Source organism: Adiantum capillus-veneris, chromosome 5, assembly GCF_014529385.1.
Source record: "Adiantum capillus-veneris isolate H3 chromosome 5, ASM1452938v2, whole genome shotgun sequence".
NCBI classification, from domain to species: Eukaryota; Viridiplantae; Streptophyta; class Polypodiopsida; order Polypodiales; family Pteridaceae; genus Adiantum; species Adiantum capillus-veneris.
The window spans coordinates 100,242,334-100,259,669 of record NC_140935.1 but is presented as its reverse complement, the minus strand read 5'-3'; positions in this window follow the sequence as shown (position 1 = coordinate 100,259,669).

Below are 17,336 nucleotides of genomic sequence, written 5' to 3'. Positions count from 1 at the left end.
CTTGATTATGTAGGTCCACTCATAGCCATTCATGGTTTTGCCTCGAGGCATGGCATCAAATATCAAGCCTCATTTGCATAAAGGGCAGCCGTGTCCTCATCCATGGTTTCATTTCACTTTGAGTTTCTAACAATATCCTCATGACAAGGGAAGAATGTATGCAAGGATTACCAAAATTTGAGCACGAGAAGTTTGAGCAATGTTAAAAACATGAGCAATAAAAACAAACGAGTTAAGAAGCCAAGCGACACAGTAAATTCAAAAGTACATAGTCCTATTCTTCATCTAACAAAACAAAATGAACTGAAGAACATAATAATTAAAGTAGCATATGTTCCTCCTACTATACGAGAAAGGACCACACAATTGCAAATTCTATTGTTTAGTAGTATTGGAAACTTTACCTTCAAAAGTGTAGACTAATTATACAATATAAGCGACCTACATGAATCCCAACTACATGGCCATTTGTGCAATTATGTGCTACTGGTTTATCCCATGCGAATTAAATCATCTTTACAAAACCCATCAATTAGGTTTTTATTAGCCGGAATGAACCCCAAAGAAATTTACAAGCCTAATGTGGCATCGACCATAGTGTGCATTGTGTCACTAAATACAATACCCATCACCAAGATTTCAATAGTCGGATGAATTCATTCCAAGCTCCAAGCTTGACGTTGCTTCTAACATAACATGATTTCTCAAAATTAGAAAATTGTGTTGTTCTGAAATAGCCAAAATGAAACCTTGTCTACACCATACATGTGATATTCTTTCTCTCATTCAATGCATGAAACAAGTCGACATTGACACATCAATCAATCAAAGCACTATAATGTAAATGTAGTATATGTGTTTTGAAGAAAGTCTTTCTCTCTTATTTGCACCTTTCTTATATGCATGAATACATGGGAAAAGCATGGCCTCATTGATGCTTTTTTCCTCATATCCTTGTGTTTTAACATCAGTAGTGCCACCTTATCAATTTGTGTTATGTTCAAAGATTGAATTTAAATTTAGGTTTTATATTTTTGAATTCAAATTTAAGTTGCGATCACGTTTTTCAATTTTATTTAAATAAAATTCTAATTTTAAATTTAAGTTTAAATTATAAGTTTAAGTTTATAGTTTTATAAAGATTAAGCTTAAAGTTTACACTGTTAACTAGAATTTAAGTTTTTCGAGTTAACATTTCGATTAAATTTAGGTTTTGAGTTAAGAATCTAAACTTAGAGCTTAAAATTTAAGTTTAAATATATGCTCAACACAAACAACAAGATGACAAGCCGTCTTTAAAATTGATATGTTTGCGTTTTTCTTTTAGAAATGCAAACTAACTTAAAAAATGACTTGTCTTCTTCTTGTTTTTGCTAACAAGAACATATACAACTTGCCCAAACTATCAATAAACAAGTGGACAAGCCGTATATGAAGAGGCAAGTACATATGAAAAGTGTGCAATCTGTCTTCAAGTCAGTTTGCGTTTAAGCTCCTTAAAAATGCAAACGAACTTCAGAAACGGTGTGCATACTTTCTATTTGTACTTGCCAATTTGTATACAATTTTCCCTTCTATCTATTGATGGTTTGAACAAGATGCCAAACAGAAATGGAAAGTACGCAAGCCGTTTCTAAAGTTTGTTATGCTTTTAGGAGAGAAAAGACGCAAATGGACTTTAGAAACGGCTTGCGCACTTGTAATTTGTGCTTTCCGCTTTGCATATAGCTTACCCATTTTTCTATCGATGGTATGAGCAAGGAGTATGCAAAGTAGTCAGCACAAACGCAAGATGTCAAGCCACATTCCTAAAGTCCATTAGGAAACGACTTTAAAAATGGTTTTTTCATCTTGCCATCTGTGTTACCAATACGCACACCGCTTGTCTAAACCATCAAAATAGGCAAGTGAGCAATCCATATGTGAAGCGACAAGTACAAATGGCAAGTTTGCAAGCCATTTATGGAGTCCGTTTGCGTTTTCTTCTCTTAAAAACACAAACGGAATTCAAAAACAGCTTTCTCTCTTGTCGTTTGCGCTAACAAGAATGCATATGGCTTGCCTAAATCATCAACATGCCAACAGATTAGTCGTATGCGAAGTGGCAAGCACATATGATAAGCCGTTTGCAAAATGATAAGCCGATCATCCGTCTCCACCAAGCACTCATGGGAGTCATTGTGGGCCCGATGCTCTGGTGGTGGAGGTGGATGCTGTGGTGATGGCGCCACCGATGCTTCCACACCACCTTGAAGTCATCAAGCATCCATTCCTACCTTCTCATTTGACACTCTCACACCTCCTACACAATCGTCATCTACTCCGACTTTTGTTGTAATTACGGTTGCAAGAAAACACACACAGCTTGGAGAAGACAATATATTGTTAGTGTGCAAAGAAAAGATAGATAGCCCTAGAATGATGGGCGTATATACAATGCACAAGAGAAAAAATCTCCTACTGAGGGTAAAAATACCCCAACGGTCCTAAGTGTGTTCATACACATCACTACCACATGTATATGGTAACAAATTTCCTCTGGAGTGATGCGGTGAACGAGAGCTAGCACATAGAGTAAAGGGAAGTGCCATGTCCTGAGGACATGATCAGTCCACAAAGGGGAGTAAGCCCAAAGCTTTGCGGAAAGCTTCGAACTTCTCACGAGACAATGCCTTTGTGAAAACATCTGGAAGGTTGTCCTGCGTTGGCAGATAAGCCAAGCTGATTTCTCCTGCTGAGAGCCTCTCCTTGACATAGTGGTAATGCACCTCAATGTGCTTTGTGCGAGCAAGAAAAACTGGGTTCCTCGCAACTGCTAATGTGCTATGATTATCAATGTAGATGGTGTTGATAGTGTCCTATCCAACACCCAAATTAGCCATAAGGCGTCTTAGCCATACACACTCAACCGTAGATGTGAAGACTGTTATGTACTCAGCCTCACAACTAGAAGTGGCCATAGTAGGTTGCTTCTTGCTCAACCATGAATACATGATCTGCCAAGCATGAAACAAAAACCAATTGTGAACACTCGCGCGTCAAAACAACTAGCTCATCTGAGTTCGAAAAAGCATGTAAGTCTGGTGGTAATGATCCCCCCATGGGATAAAACAAGCCAAGATGTAAAGTGCCGCTCAAGCAAAAAATCCTCTTGACAGCCTGCCAATGCTTAGACCCTTGGCTATGCATAAATCTGCTGACTTGTGAGACTGCAAACTTAATATCCGGCCTCGTGTTGCATACATAAATGAGGCATCCAATAGCAGTTTGGTAAAGAGTGACAACTGTAGGATCACCAGCATCATGAAGACTCAAGTTCAAACCTGTGTCCATGGGAGTGGCATAGGTTTGCAATCCTCAAGTCCAAACTTACATAACAATGTCTCTATGTAACTTTTCTGACACAAGGCAATACCACCATCACAGTGCTTAAACTCTATACCCAAGTAATGATGCAACAACCCCAAATCTTTCATCTTGAAAGTAGCATTCAAATCAGCCTTAAATTCAGTAATATGTCTCTTATTTGGTCCAATGATTAGCAAATCATCCACATAAAGAACCATAATGAGAAGTACATCACCCTCACGCTTCACATACAATGTGCTTTCTGTTGGAATGTTACGAAAGCCTCGTTTGACCAAATGAGTGTCAGCCTTCTCATACCAAGCACGAGGAAATTGCTTCAACCCATACAAAGCTTTGTTACATTTGCACACCTTATCCTCTTGTCCTTTCTTGACAAAACCGCGAGACTGCGTTACATAAACTTCCTCAAATATGTCACCATTCAAAAAAGCAGTAACAATGTTTGACTGACGTACATCCCAACCAAAATGAGCTGCCAACACACATAGAAAATGCACAGTAGTCACACGACAAGTGGGAGAAAAAGTCTCTTCATAATCTATGCCTTGTTGTTGTGCATAAACTTTTGCAACAAGTTGACAATCAATCTCATCATCTGGCTTGCATTTCAACTTGTAAACACATTTTGTACCAATGGCCTTTTTGCCAGGAGGAAAATCACATAAAGTCTATGTGTCATTTTTTATAAGTGCATCACATTCTGATTGCATGGCAGTCATTCAATTTTTTGAATTCTGTGCTTCATCAAAAGATAGAGATTCCTCAGCATTATGTAAGCTAGACACAACCAAAGCATAAAAATTTGATGCATAAGATGCATGGCGAGAGCCTGAACGTGTGTGACTAGACAAAGGTGCATCCAATTTATTGTCACACAATGTATGCACTAGTCATTTTGGCATACCTCTAGCTTGCTCATTTTCAGCCCTTTTCTCATCAAGTACATCTGTACATCTGCATTAGTAATAGACTGATCTATAACATTCTTAGAAACCCCCATAGGCTATACATTTACCTCATTGGAATTTACATTCAAACTTTCACCACTGAAAAGAGGCAAGAAAGTGTCATAAATGTCCCGTGAGCTTACATTACTAACTCTAGTACATGACAACAAGGGATGAACAAAATCTTTCACAAACACAACATCTCGTGAAACCAGAATACGCTTTGTTTGTGGATGATACAACTTGTAACCTTTGCTTTCAACATTATAACCAACAAAAATACATTTGACAGCCTTATCATCCAATTTTAGGCGTTGTGTTTGTGGCACCAAAGCATATGCTAAACAACCAAAAAAACGCATGTGCTCAATAGAAGGATTTCTATAATGCCATGCTTCATATGGAGTCATAGACTGCAAAGCTTTTGTAGGATACTTGTTAAGTACATAAGTGGTACACACGATCCAAAACGAATGCGGTAAAGCTTGACTTTTGACCATACATCATGCCATTTCCGTAAGTGACCTATTTTTTCTCTCAGCAACACCATTATCTTGAGGCGTATAAGTCACTGTACATTGGTGTTTAATCCCAGACTAGCCAGAAATGCATTAAATTCATGAGACATATACTCCCCCCCTCGATCGGAACGGAGGGTGCCCATAGGACATTTTGAGACATTTTCAACCATAGGCAAAAATTGTTTGAAGCACATAAACACTTTGGACTTCACTTTAAGCGGATATCCCATGCATGCCTAGAGTAATCATCAATAAAAGTCACGAAGTAAAGGTAATTGCCCAAGGACGGAGTTTGCATGGGCCCACAAACATCATTATGCACAAGCTGCAACTTGCATGTGGCCCTAACTGAACCATCCTTTGGAAACTTAGAACGCTGCATCTTACCTAAAATACAGCCTTTACAAACATGTTTGCAAGTGCTTCAAGAGGTTGCAAAGAAGCAACCATATGAGATTTTTGCAAACGCAGCAAACTGACAAAATTCAGATGACCAAAACGTGCATGCCAAAGTTTTGCATCTGAAATAGCCTTTGAATCCACAACTACATTTGAAAAATTCTTCCCACACTTATCATACAAAGTGAGTTTATACAGCCCACGACATAAAATGCCAGATGCAACAATTTCATCACCAAAATTGAGATCATGTACTGTACATCTATCATCTACAAATTTGAGTACAAGCCCAGTCTAGCAAGTGCATATACAAACAAAACATTCTTCTTGATCCCAGGTACCTAAAGTGCATAAACAAGTGTGAAAGAACTGCCGTTTGCAACAGTAAGCACACTCTTTCCAACTCGTTGAACCGGATAAGAGGCATTGTTGGCACAAGTAACAAAATTCCCATGAGGGACAGACTCAAGAGAGGTGAACAAATCACGATGTGAGGTAATGTTCTTTGTAGCACCATTGTCAAAATATCACACTTGTGAATCTGTAGCAACTGACATGCATGCATCATGGACATCATGATTATAGGTACACTCTGCACTAAAAGCCCATTCTGCATCAATATCAACATCATAGTTTCCTTTCATTAAAGACTCAACAATAACTGCATTTGTAGTGGAACCAACATTTGCAGTGGAGCCACCCTCTTTCTTCTTAGCCTCTTTTGGCCTTCAACTTAGGACACTGCTTGATCAAGTGATTATTAGCTTTACAATAATGGCAACACATCTTATTTTTTCGCTTATCACCAGAATTCCAAGACAAATTGCTGCCAGCAGAAGCATTAGGAACATGTGATCTTCCACTCACAGAAGAATCATAAGAAGTGGCTGCATTGCCGTTACCACCTTTTTTTGAGCAGCAATAAAGGCCTGTTCAACTGCACGCTATCTAGTCCTGTTTTTTGTGGACAGTGACTCTTGCAACATCAATGTGCATAATGCATCAAACTTGAAAACTTCAGGATTCCTTGGGTCATAAGTCTCCAAGTACTAGCAAAAGTTTGGTAAGAGTGTGGTAAAGCATCAAGAATAGTCTACACAAGGAAACTGTCAGAAATGACTTCACCTGTAGAAATAAGTTGCTCATTGATATCCTTGACACTAGCAAGGAAAGTGTCTATGCCATCTTCCTCATGCATAATCTTTCAGCTAAATGCATAATCTTTGACTCTAGCTCTTTACGTAGAAATACATTTTTTGCCTCATTGCAACTTGCATAAAGACTAGCCATAATATCCCAAGCCTGTTTTGCAGATTTAGTTGAACGAATGTAGGGAGTAATAGTGCGCTTCATAGATAACACAATCAATGCATGAGCTTGAAAATCTTTTACATCCCAACGAGCTTCCTCAGCCGTAGGCAAAACAACTCTAACAAAAACAATCCTTGCAGCAAGACCTGCAACATCCTCAACATCGTCTGTATCCTCAGAACCAAGAGGTACATCAATACCTTGCACAATACACCCTTTGACACAAGAACATGGTGTATCATGTACGCCCACATAGGATAATTGTCCCCATCCAATCTGTTCTCAACAGGAAACATCTTGAACACACCTGTGTTGTTGTCGGCCACGACGAATGCATGCACGTGATGTGAAAACTACCTGAAAAGAGGAGAAACGAAGCGGGAACAACACGTGCTATATAACACAAACCATAGAAGACTGTAAGAGACCTGTTATGCAAAAAACGGCACTGATTCAAATTCTGCACAAAATGACGAAATAACCTGTGCAATACTGCTTGTAGTGGAAATGGAGGCCGAAATGAGCCCAAATCAAAATTCTGAGAAAACCCAGCTCTTTGAGCTTTCTCAAAATTTTTGTCGACCTACGAATGCTCGCCAAGGCTCACAAAAATTAGACAGAGCAGGCGTGTACTAGAGCTGCTGATGATTAAGCCTGGGAGGATGCAACGTGCTATGATACCAATTGTTGGAATTAGGGTTGCAAGAAAACACACACAACTTGGAGAAGATGAAGGAAGCTAAAGGCACACAACAGAGAGTATATTACTTAGTGTTCAAAGGAAAGATAGATAGCCCTAGAATGATGGGCATATATACAATGCACGGGAGAAAAAACCTCCTAGTGAGGGAAAAAATGCCCCGGTGGTCCTAAGTGTGTTCACACACATCACTACCACATGTATATGGTAACAACATCTGTCTGAAAGTTGGTCACTCTTTCCTTCACACCTCATGTCACACAACTTCCCACTCCTGGCCTCATGTTAGATCCCTATCGAGACTCCTGTTGTGACTCCTCGGTACCACCAGGGCACACGGGTGAACTTTCCTTACATCATAGACCCTACCATCAATGAGATTTGGGCAGATGAAAATGGTAAGAAGGTGACTACTACCATGCAGAGCTTGTACTTACATGTATTCCGTCACCACCTCATGAAGAAATGGAAAGAAATACCAACCAAGCTTGAAGAAAAGCAACATGCTTCACAACGCTTTTTACGTCAAGAATATGGAGCACCATTTTTTCACCAAATGGATTCACACATGCATGTGTGGCTACTTAAAGCACAAGTGCTCGGAGGTATACAAAGCAAAATATTGGCGTGCCCAAGCTATCTTTGCTTGACAAGGAAGATTGGAAGAAAGAAAACCAAGAATTGCGTGAAAATCTTGACAAGTACAAGCAACAAAAAGAGGAAGTGAAGGCACGAGTGGAGTTGGGGAGTTCGCACCACTTGGGTAGTGATGGATGGGCGAGCTTTGAGGATGATTTTGTAAGTACAGTTGCCTTGTATTGATGGTTAGAATTTTATCAATTTGTAATTACTTAATTTGATTCCTATGTTTCTTTTAAAGCTTTTAAACAATGGGTGATGACTAATCAGGACCCTACTCCATTCGAGGAAAGTTATGGTGCATGGTGTTATTGAGTTAATGGAGATTTTTGAGATTTGGACTCGGCGAGGAACATATAAACTTTGATTATTAATTTTATTTATGTTAAAGTATGTTTTTGTATATACTTTTGTTACTTTTTTTTTGTCTCCTTTTATTTTGCAAATCTGACTTGAACGCCCTTGTAGTGTGAGAAAACCTCTTCACCAAAGTAATGCACTCATACGCTACCATATCTTTTAGTTTTATGTATCTATTTGGGATGAGACAATTCTCCCATTTTGTATCTCAACATTCGACTTATTCTTTACACATCATTTCAGTTTGGGAAATTCGTCCATTTTTGTAATGTAGCATACATATCACACTATATACAGATCTTTTTACATTTGACGTTGACAATCCCTTGTATATAACACATTTATATCAATGAAAAACAAATTTTCTTCAAATTTCATGTCATCTCAATGTTTTTAGGCTAATTGGTGTTGGTCAATTTGTTATTGTTTTCAAAAGTTCAAATCTATTTACAATGGTTAATCTTGGTTCTGCGACCCCAAAATTTTGTACTTGCAAGTTTCGATATGTGCATGGGAATATATCCCAATGTCGATATCATAGTCGATATTTGTGTTGATAAATATACATAATGACGTACATATCCACGCTTCTATCGGTGTCTATATCGATGTTTTGTTTGCGACACTTATATCAATGCCTGTATCGACATTTTGAAAAGAGAAAGCCAAGTTCATTTGCATCAATACGGGCGTCACAAGGGTGAAGAGCCCCTTTTAGTGTACAATAGTTACCCTATATCCTCCTAAGATAAATTCTAACCCTTAGCTCCTAGCCCCTAGTAGCCACTATAAGTGGCCTATTAGAACTCGTGCCTTGATAAGTGTACTACTGCAAAAATGATAGAGGCACAAAAGCATCAACTTTGAGCCAATCAAGCAAATCAAGCAACTTTGAGCCAATCAAGCAAAAAGCCTCAAGCATGATAGAAACAACACATGTAACTAAGGTTAAAATCTGTCATAAAATATAATATCTAACTCTACCAAATGATTTTTTCATATTAAACTGATCATTTATTATGTGAAGATAAAAGGGGAACAAAATCTAGGATATAGATATGTGCTTCTAGACCTATCTCAACAGGGGATCAAAAGGAGAAATGGTTGCATCTCAATAGGGGTCCAAAAGGGGACGGTCTACCAAAGAGCAATGTGCAATAAGTTCTTCTAGATTTACCTCAGCAAGGGACCAAGATGAGAGATGGTTACATCTCAATAGGGGTCCAAAAGGAGGTAGTCTATCAAAGAGAAACATGCATCTAATGGAGCTTAAAAGACCTTAGGGTTGACTTCATTAAAGACCTCCAAAAGTTAGTGTTAAAAAGTCCTTTGACCTTAGGCTTGCTAACTAAGTGTTTGTGGAAACCTTTCCCAAGCTTGAGGTGCTTCTCATGCTTTAATGACTAAGGTTCTTGAAGTGTTCAATTCAAACATAAACTCTCAAGAGGCATAAACGGTTTCCATGCTTAATTGACTAGGTGCTTGAAGTGTTCAATTCAAACATGATATCTTAAGAAGCATAAAAGACACATGTCAAGATCCTCCACATGTGGCCCTCATGATGTGCTTGAATCCTATTGAATAGGCTTTAAAGGGGTCCAATGAGAATTTTTATGCATAAAAATAAATAATTAAGTTCTTTCTCTCAAAGATGAAAAAGAGGACACATGTCCAAATGATATAATTAAATAATACACGAGAGAGAGAGAGAGAGAGAGAGAGAGAGAGAGAGAGAGAGAGAGAGAGAGAGCATGAGAGTGGGTATGCTCTCCCACACACATACACACACACATCCTCTCATTGTGTGGAGTGAAAAGTGCAAGAGCTCCATCTCCTTCTCCAAGCTTGTGGAGAGCCTACACCAACACTCTTGGTTATGGAATGCAAATACAACCAAGAGCCATGTTTCCATGCTTAATCTTGCCATCTTCTTCATCTTCAGTACTATGCTATTATGCTATGCTAAGCAAGAAGAGTGATGATAGGAACTATTTATTTCTCCTATGGATGATTCTTCTTCCTCTTCCCTACCCTCATTCCCCGCTAGCTCTCTCCACCTTCGAAGGTGTTTGAGGCCTTGGGCTTTGGATAGCTACTGCTTTTTGCAAAGTTTATGTTATGCTCATGATGCATCAAGCTTTCCATCTTCATAGCATCCCCAAGGTCACAAGGAACACAAAGATTGTATTATAGCAAGTCTCTCTTGATGGGAGAATCTATAATACAAATTTCCTTTTGGAGGGGGAACCGGCTCCAAGTAAATCCGGTCCTCAACTATTGTATGTTCTCTAATACTCTCTCTCTTGCAAAAGTATTGTTCATGCCAAGTTAATTAAGTACTATGTTTATGTTGCTACCATAAATTAAGTTCACCCTCTCTGTTCTCAAAGTGATCTCACAAAAATGCTCACTTTTAATCTCTTAATTCCACTATTCTCAAAGTTCATAGGCTATTTTCATTACATTGGTATCAGAGCATTTGGGTTCTCTTTTCTTGCTTAAGAAGGGAGGTCCTTAAGTAGCCTATTAATGGTTGATTTTGTTGATTATATTAGGGTAAGTGGGACTGGGATCTATTATCGATTTTGTTGAGCCCACTATGTGTGATATGGTGCACACCTCTGGAGCTTTGGTCTTAATAATGGGGTTTTTTATATTGCCTACTACTTTATCATTATTGAGCCATAAGAAGTTCAAAAGGAGCTATCCCTCGGCAATTCTTCTATGTTAGACCCACCCCACTACTCTCTATAATTAACCAATGCGAGCTGTGGGTGTAGATACTTAAGTGCTTATTTTCAAAGGCTAAGAGGAGTAGCAACTAAGGTTTTGAATTGCCAAAGAATACACTAAGTAAACACATAAGTATAATTAGCACGACTGACAATAACCAAGAGAGTAGAATGAACATTGATAACTTTGATTTTGCACATGAAGGTGCTAATGATGATGCCCCCATGTTTATCAATTATCTTGTTAATTGCAAGATGAAATTACTCAACAACTTCGTGCTTATGGGATTTCCCTTCCTCTCCAAGAGAAGGGAGAGAGAGCTTAGGAGGTCTCTTGATGAGACTCCCAAAAGAAGACTCTCTCCCATAAGAGAGGAGGAATCCAAAGAACAAGAAAGAAGCAAATCCCTAAGTTCCTCTGAAGATGTGCCTCCACGAAGATGGCGGTCTAGATTGTTGCCAACTCCTCCCAAGAGAAAACGGTCAACCCATAGTCCTTCTCCTCATCATTCCGAAAGGCAGAGAGGAAACAAAGGAAGAAAAGGCAAGAAAGAGATCACCCTCTTCTCCTTCTTCTTCACCTTCCTCCTCTTCCGACGAAAGAAATAGTTATTCTCCTAGAGAATACAAGAGGAGAGGACATCGCAAAACTTACCCTGCATGGCGAAGGTCCCTAAAGATCAAGAAATTCAAAGAGGGAGGAAAGAGTATCTCTTTTCTCACCTATGATGGCACCTTTGGTGCCACCAACAAAGTATTGGCCTTCATCCAGCAATTTGATGTGGCCTTTGGAGATGAGGGCTTCATGGAGTCCTCTAAGCTACACCATGTAGCTGAAATGTGCTCATCAATGGTGGGCTAGCCTTCATGGCAATGGCAAATCCCCAAAGACATGGAAACCTCTACAAGTTTCCATAATGAAGCAATTCATTGCAAGCGATGCCAAGGACAAAGTGCTCACCGAATGGCAAAGTTTGAAGCTACTCTTAAACGAGTCTATCCACAAATATGTTGACAAGTTTTGGAATTTACATCTCAAAGCTACAATCTTTCAAAGGATAGACTTTGCCGAACAAAAGCAACAATTTTGTGCGGTATTACCTGAAGAAATGACCGAGTATGTCAGTTCACAATGGCCATCAATTTCCAACAAGGGGCGAGAAGAAATTTCAAGCCCATGGAAAACAAGGATCGAAATGAAGCTAAAGGGAAGAGCAATGCTCAAAACTCTTCCCAAGGCAACACCAACACTAACAACAACAAGGCCAAGGAGAAAGGAGCTTACAAAGGTAAAAATAAGCTCTCTCCCAAAGAATTAGAGGCCTTTCATAAAGACCATAAATGCTTGAAGTGTGGGGAGCAAGGACATGGTTATTGTTCTTGCACCAAAAGAAATGTATGCAATGACACTCCTAGAGCTTCTATGGTTGAAGCTCCAAAAGAGGATACTCATTGCAAAGGCTCATTCCTCTTCTATGCTTTGGGAAAAGGTAAGGGAACATGATTCCTTCATCTTGTTTGACCTTGGCTCTACTCACAACTTCATATCAACGGAGTTGGCCACCAAGTTGGGTATTCAAGCTTTCGAGATGGGGGATACTGTAACTACTGACACAAATTTCAATGGACAACAAGCCTTTGTTACTCTCTTGATTGGGAAGTTGAGGCTTCATGTCCAAAGCTACGTTGACAAAGAAGGATTTTTTAATCTCTCCTCTCCAACATGAGGATTTTATCCTAGGGGCACCATGGTTCAACCGCATGGCTGCCAACAAGAAGTTCCCTGAAAGGAGAATCTATTTCACATACAGGGAAAAGAGCATGTACCTAGATTCTAATGAGTCGGGGAACACCATATCCCTGGTAAATACGCTTGCTTTTGATAAGTCCATGAAAAGCTCTATTTTTGCGTGTATGATTTTTGTTAGAGAATCTGTAAATGATTCTAATGTTTTCACAAGTAGCAATAAAGGGAATCAAGAGGAATTAGATTTGTCTAATTTCCTATATGGATTTCAAGTTTTTTTCATTGATGACATCCCTAGTGAGCTACCTCCAAAACGAGGGGATGATGACCATGCAATAGAGCTTCTACTAGGAAGCTCATCGCCTAATAAACCTCCTTATTGAGTTTCACAAGCTCAACAAGAGGAGATCATGAGGCAAGTGCATGAATTGGTGGAAAAAGGAATGGTGAGGTCTAACTCCTCTCCATTCTGTTCACGAGTACTTTTAGTGCAAAAGAAAGTGGCATATATCACATGTGTGTCGACTATAGAGCACTAAATAGGATCACTATAAAAAAAAAGATTTCCCGTGCCACGGATAGAAGATCTATTTGATAAGTTACAACTTTTGGCTTGACAAATGCTCTAGCTGCATTCAAACTCACGATGGACAAAAATTTTCAAGCCACTCAAATTCTCTTGAGGAGTACAAGTGACACTCCAGGTAATCTTTCAAGTTATGAGAGAGAATAAGCTTTTCATTAATCCAAAGAAAAGTGAATTTTTTTCTACAAGAGATTCAATATTCAAGTCACATTATCTCTCAAGATGGTATCGGTATGGATCCATCAAAGTTGGAGGTAATAAAAGCATGGCCTAATCCAAGGAATTCACATGAGCTAAGAAGCTTTATTGGTATGTGTGCATACTATAGATGCTTCATAGCAAAATTCTCTCAAATAGCAGGACCACTGTATGGCTTAACAAAGAAGAACATTAAGTACTCATGGACTGCTAAAGAACAAAATTCTTTTGACAAGCTCAAAGAGAAGCTTACCTCTCAACCAGTCCTCATGCTTCCGGATCTCTCAACGCCATTTGAGGTCCAATGTGATGCTTGTGGTCATTGCCTTGGAGCAGTTTTGCTTCAAGAAGGCCATGCCATAACATATGAGAGGTGAAGGCTCAATGCCGATAAACGGGTCTTGGGCATATACGAAAAATAGCTTTTTAGCTATTCTACATGCCCTAGACACATGGAAGCACTATCTCTTGGGGGCTCCATTCATCCTACGAATGGATCACAATGCCTCAAGAACTTCATGACGAAAACCAAGCTTTTCGACAAACAAATGAGGTGGGAAAATTTTCTTTCGCAATTTAAATTTCATATTGCTCACATTGCTAGCAAGCACAATCAAGTGGTCGATGCACTTTCACAATGGCCAAGGGAAAATGTGGTGTCTATAGCAACTCACAATGATCTATCTTTTATGATAGATGAGTTTGCTATTGACTGAGACTTTAAGTGGTAATTACAACGTTGAATTAGGGAAGAAAAAAGAACCATTCACCTTGAAGGATGGTTATCTTCCAAACGGCAATAGGCTATGTGTTACTCACCCATACAATAATAGATTCATGTATGAATCCCCCGATTCTCCTTATGCGGGTCAAAGAGGGATTCCATAATCTTCTCTTCAAGGAGTAGAAATGTATTTCTGTTGGTCTACCATGAAAAGTAAACATACAAGAGTAGTTTCAAAATGCGTGGTATACCAAAAATTAAAATTTGATCAAGGGAAGCAACTTGGATTGTTTTAGTCGACAGGCTTAGCAAGAAAACACACTCTATGCTTGTCAAAAAGACTATTAAGGCACATCAAATGGCAACCCTCTTTAGATCTCAAATTTTCAAGTATCATGGCTTGCCAACATCCATAGTGTCAGACAAAGATCCTAGAATGACCAGTAATTTCTAGAAGGGTCTCTTTGAAAATCTAGGAAGTAGATTAAATTTCTCTTTCTGCCTATTATCCACAAACTGATGACCAAAGTGAAATAACTAATCTAACAATTTTTGAATCTACTAAAAGCCTATGTCATGGAAGTAGATCAACGTTCTCAATGAGAGAAGTACCTACCTCTTGTAGAGTATGCCTACAATGATATTCTACGTACTTCTATGGGGAAAGCACCTTTCGAGGTTAAAGAGGGAAGATAAAAAAGTCCCTTACTAATTAAAGTACATGGGAAGATCTTTGTTATGCTGATGAATATAGCTGAGACTCACAATAATCTTTTCCAAAGATTAAAGAGGTTATATCCATCTCAAAGCAAAGGCAAAAAGGGATGTTGGTAATACGCACAAAAGAGCTGGCCTTAGCCTTTAAGGAAAATGATTGGGTCTTGCTAAAGTTTCTTAAGGTTCGTTTAAGCTATACTACGGGCAAGAATCCTACGGGCCACCAAGAGTATTATGCTAAACTAGCAAAAAGATACCATGGTCCTTTTTAAATTCTTAAGCCAATCAATGAGATGGCTTATCAATTAAAGTTGCCCAACCTTTGGCTCATGCACAAAGTTTTTCATGAGAGCTTACTTAAGCCTTACATAGGAGCACCACAAAAAGAAGAAATAGTTGCAAAACCTCCAAAAATCAAAGATCAAGAAGAAGTACTTCAATCTGAGTCCATCCTACGACATGAAGACAAGGTATTAAGAAATGGTAAGATTATCCAATGATATCTTATTAAGTTAAGGATTATCCTTTTAAAGACGCTAGAGGGATGCAAGGAACCTAGCTTAAGGATAATATGAACCTTGTCAATGCTTACAATGCTACACTAAAGTAAGCAATGAAAATGTATTTTAAATGAACAATGTTTTTGTCTTATAAAACTCATTCTATTTCTTTTATTGTGCACAAAGTTTAAGAAGTATGCATCCTTAGGATCAACGACGTCTCTCAAACACCAAGTAGAACTTGTCACTCTACTTTGGGAGTATGATATGGACTAAAGAGCAGACATGCTTGCGGCAGCTAAGTCTCCCAAGCACCAAATGGATTAGTCATCCATTCTGGAATGATGTTATAGGGTAAAAAGGGATCCTCTACCCGCTAAGAACCATGGACTAATGACTAGGATTTATCTTCTCTACCTCATAGTCAAGGACGACTATGATTTCAAGAGAGAGATAATGTCATAAAATATAATATCTAACTTTACCAAATGATTTTCTCATATTAAACTGATCATTTAATAGGGAAAGATAAAAGGGGAACAAGAGTTAGGATATAGATATGTGCTTCTAGACCTATCTCAATAAGGGACCAAAAAGAGAAATGGTTGCATCTCAATAGGGGTCCAAAATGAGATGGTCTACCAAAGAGCAATGTGCAATAAGTGCTTCTAGCTTTACCTCAGCAAGGGACCAAGATGAGAGATGGTTACATCTCAATAGGGGTCCAAAAGGAGGTAGTCTATCAAAGAGCAACGTGCATCTAATGGAGCTTAAAAGACCTTAGGGTTAGCTTCATTAAAGACCTCCAAAAGTTAAGCTGACCTTGAGGTGGGAATCCTACCTAAGCATGAGGTGCTTCTCGGCTTGCTAACTAAAGTGCTTAAAGTGTTTGTGGGAACATTTCCCAAGCTTGAGGTGCTTCTCATGCTTAAATGACTAAGGTTCTTGAAGTGTTCAATTCAAATATAAACTCTCAAGTGTCATGAATGTTTCCATACTTAATTGACTAGGTGCTTGAAGTGTTCAATTCAAACATGATATTTTAAGAAGCATAAAAGACACATGTCAAGATCCTCCACATGTGGCCCTATGATGTGCTTTAATCCTATTGGATAGGCTTTAAAGCAGTCCAATGAGAATTCAGATGTATAAAAATAAATAATTAAGTTCTTTCTCTCAAAGAGGCAAAAGAGGACACATGTCCAAATAATATAATTAAATAATACGCAAGAGAGAGAGAGAGAGAGAGAGAGAGAGAGAGAGAGAGAGAGAGAGAGAGAGAGGTATACTCTCCCCCACACACACACACATTCTCTCATTGTGTGGAGTGCAAAAGATTCTGGACACCTTAGTAGGTGGAATGTCAGAGCCTTGTGAACACTCTGTATACCAATAGGAGACATCCAAGTCACCACTCGAAATATTCAGAGGCCACTGACATGCTGCAGCCAAATCAGCTTTCGAAATCTATCTTGCAATTGGCATGTCACCACCATTAATTTGAAAGCATACAATCAAACCATTCCAAGTCAGCGTTCAGAATGTTATGCAGTAGTCTACAAAATCAGCTGTCTGCGCCAATCAAAGGCACCCACATTAGTAGTCGAAAGGCGTCTTTGTTGTGCAGCTCTTGTGTGTTTCATGTCCGCATATTAGTGATCACTGCCGAGCCTTGGCCTTCCTCTCCCCGGCTGTGGCGACCGGGGATGGTATGTCAGTGACCATTCCCAGGAATGTAGGCGACTGGCTCTGCGCTGATCGCCATGTGTCGTCTCCAATGTTGTGTGTGTACACAAAAAAAGTGTAAATAGAGAAAATTAGCTCGATTTTTCAAAATTTTCTCTTTATTAAAAAAGAATTGTGTATGGTTGCAAAAATGAGAACAC